The 3565-nt window shown below is 63.5% G+C and overlaps 1 non-coding gene across 1 annotated transcript; it reads right to left on the bottom strand.

Annotated features, from left to right (window-relative positions):
- Nucleotides 1-3446: 3446 nt before the first annotated feature.
- LOC142863370 (5S ribosomal RNA) lies at nt 3447-3565 on the bottom strand. Its single transcript, XR_012914145.1, has one exon. It is a non-coding gene; the product is annotated as a 5S ribosomal RNA (ribosomal RNA).

Raw genomic sequence — 3565 nt, 5'->3', positions numbered from 1 at the left:
GGCGGAGGGCGCCCCTGCCCCGCTCAAGAAGCCGAGCCTCTCTGCGCTTCCCCGCCGCCTCCTCCCCCCGCCCCAGGCCCCGCGCCGGCGCTGACCCGCACCGGGCCGGGCCTGTTGAGTTCACCGGCCGGGTCCGGCGGGCTCCGAGGGACGGGGGTGACAGGCGGGGCGGGGCGGGGCGGGGCGGGCAGGGAGCGGCGGGCCGGGGTGGGGGGCTGTCTTTCTATACACACACACACACACACACACACACTCACACTCACACTCACTCACTCACACTCACACAAGATGCGCCTCCACGGCTGGACTCGCCAAGGTGGAGACCTTCCAGCCCCCTTCCTCTCCTCGCCTGGCCCACCCCCAGCTCGTGGCCGCCGCCGCCGCCGCCGCCGCCGCCGATTGCGCACGCGCGGGTCGCCCGCCCTTTGACCCCAGGCAGGGGCCGCCATCCCCGACAACCCCTTTCAGCTGCGCCCCCCACCCTGTGGGTGGGCTGCCGCCTATTCCCCCGGGCCCGGGCTGGGGCACAGCGCATGGGGGAGGGGAGCGAGTGTATGGGGCGTCTCTCTCTCTCTCTAGGGATGTGTCCCATGGGTGGGGTGGCGTGGTTTGTGGGGCGCTGAAGAAATCAGTCCCCTCCATCTCCTACCTCTGGAAAACGCCCAAGCCCTTGGAGAACTGCCGGCAACGCGACCGTGGGGGCCGGGACCCTCCTCTGTGTCCTCCTGTGGCCCAGTCCAAGGGGCCTGGGCCTGGCCGGGGCTGCATTGGACCCCGACCACCCTGGCGTGTGGACTCGCTAAAAATCGGCGATTAGATATTGGATTCCAGCTTCATTGAGGTCATTTCACTAATGAGTGCACCGGAAAGAGTTTCCTAATCCATCTGTGAGGGTGGCAACTGAAAGAGAATTTTAAAGCTGACAGAATAGGCGAGGAAAGGCATAGGAGATTTCCACACCCAGTAAGGAAGCCTTTCCCGAAATGGAAGAAAGAAACGAGCAAACAGAAACACCGGTAGCCCGCCAGGATCAGAGTCTGCCCCCGAGAGAAAGTACCCTGACCAGGTTCACCCGTGGGTGGGTGGCGAGCTAGCGGCATTCAGAAGAGCGAGGCCCGCAGTCTGTGCAGAAGACACCTGCACTCGGGTGTGTGTGGCGGCACGATTCACAAGCAGCTCCAGATGTTAAGCCAAGGAGAAGCCAGGGAGTTCCCAACGCCCCAGGTGTCCTCAGCCCACGACTGGCTGCTGGGGGAATGCGCAGCCCGGCTCCTTGTCTCAGAGCCCTTGTCTCAGAGCGGGACAACCAGGAGGTGTGACGTACACCCCGGGGTTCCCAGGAGGATCAGGCTGAAGCTGGGACTTGGCCTGAAAGTGTCCCCTCGCATGGCCACCCCCTTCCCCTTCCTGCTCCTCTACTCCTGGTGCCCCTCCATCCAGGGGCCAGACCTTAAAGAGTCACCCGCAAGAGAATCCTGGTCCCAAAGGAGCCTTCTGGGGGACCCGTGCTGAGAGAGGTTGTGGGCATGGCCCGCTGGGGCTCTGCCCGACCCAGGGCTGAGAGATGCAACCTCCCAGCTCTGGGTCCCTGCAGGGGAAGCGTTGGCAAGCACAGGGCCAGTCCTCCAAAGGCCCAGGTGCAGGGAGCCCAGGCCAAGCAGCCTGTGGAAGAAGCCACCCCGGGAACACGACTGCAGGCCACGGCCCTTCCCACCTCCTCCTCCTCCTCCTCCTGCTCCTCCACCCCCCCCCGACCTCCCACCCCCCCACCCCACCCCCCGACATGGCGCAGGGCTCAGAGACACCTCAGACACTTGCTACCCAAAGTGCAAAGGGCATCAGTTGCTCCTCCAAACCGCCCCCCCTGCCCAGCAGACCGCGTTGTCCAGCCAGCCCCCGGGCCTCCCTGGGGTGCCCAGCACAAAAGTGCAGACAACCACCGGACCCTCAATCTCAGTTTTCGGATGTTTTTGCCACTCTGAGGACCCGCAGGCCAGCTGGGCCTTCTGGCAGGACAGAGAGCCCCGGAATCCGACGTGGAGAGCTGGGTGTACGTCCCCACGAGGAGGCGGTCCCCACCTCCGCGGCTCTCCCCTTGCGGGGGGGAAAAGCAGCCACGGGGCCTCAGAGAAGACACCAGGCTGGGCGCCCGCCCCACAGTGGGGGCACGTCCCCCGCAGGCCACTTAGCGCCGGCCGCCGGCCGGCGGACGGTTGGGTGGCGCGAGACGCTGCGGCCGCCCTGCTACCGGGTTCCTGGGAGGGCGTCCTGGAACCAGCGTCCACACCAAGCCCTTGGAAGGCCCAGGCGACGGAGGAGCCCCGTCAGGCAGGGGCCGAGGACGGTGACGGCCCGGGCGGGGAGGAGCGTGTCAGGCAGGGGCAGAGGACGGTGACAGGTGACAGGCCGGGCGGGAAGGAGTCAGTCAGGCAGGGGCCGAGGAGGAGACGGGCTGGGTAAGGGTTAGGGTTAGAGTCAGGGCACAAGTCACAATCGCAAAGACCTGGAAGCGACCCGAGTGCCCATCGACCCACGAGTGCGTAAATGAAATGTGGCGCGTGGACACCACGGAGTGCTATTCAGCTAGGAGGAGCAGCGGTGAGAGGGCACCTCTCGTGGTTCTCCTGGCCAGAGCTGGAACCCGTTCCAGTAAGCCAGGTAGCCCAAGAATGGACACACGAGCACCACGTGCTCGCGCTCACCAGCAAATGGGTACGAACCGATGGACACCTAAGTGGACACAGAGGAATCACCTTCATCGGGTGGGTGTCGGGCGGGTGGGGGGAGGGGATGGGCATACACCTCCATTAGGAATGGGGTGGGTGCGCACCGACTGGGGGATGGGCGCACTTGAGGCTCTGACCCGAGGGGGGAGGCTGGGAGAGGGCAACGTACCCGACCTTAACATTGGTACCCCCACAATACGCTGGAACAACATCAGAGGTAAATGAATAAGAACACAGGGGGGAGGGGGGCACGGGCAACACATGTCACCTTAATACTTGGACTCCCATCATCTGCTTGAAAAGAGAGAGAAAAGAAAATGCAATCATAGAGATAAGAGACACTTTTTAAAAATAATGAATCCGAAGAGAAAAGTAAAAGGAGGCCTGTGGAGCAGGTCTGGGTGTGACTCCGGATCCCCCAACATCAGGTGCCACCACCAAAGATTCCTACGTGTAGCCCATAGAACCCCAAAAGCAACGGGACGAGTTCTGGTCACATACTCCCTCAAAATGACATCCTGGCCTTCTTCTGGAACTCCCTCCCCTCTCAGACTCTCAAGGTTTCCTCCAGCGTGTCGGTTCCCACAGAGCAGACCTTTGGTCTGAGACGCCAGGCAGCGCGGCGGGCGCTGAGGGTGGGGGTGACCCCCACCCCGGGCCGCCGACTCGCTCCCAGAAAGGGGACAGAACAAGAGGCAAAACAAAAAAAAAAAAAGAAGAAGCCTACGGCACCCGGTATTCCCAGGCGGTCTCCCATCCAAGTACTAACCAGGCCCGACCCTGCTTAGCTTCCGAGACCAGACGAGATCGGGCGCGTTCAGGGTGGTGTGGCCCTAGAC

Source organism: Microcebus murinus, chromosome 21, assembly GCF_040939455.1.
Source record: "Microcebus murinus isolate Inina chromosome 21, M.murinus_Inina_mat1.0, whole genome shotgun sequence".
Classification (NCBI taxonomy): Eukaryota; Metazoa; Chordata; class Mammalia; order Primates; family Cheirogaleidae; genus Microcebus; species Microcebus murinus.
Note: the sequence above shows the minus strand (reverse complement) of the source record. Positions and strands in the feature narration are given on the sequence as shown.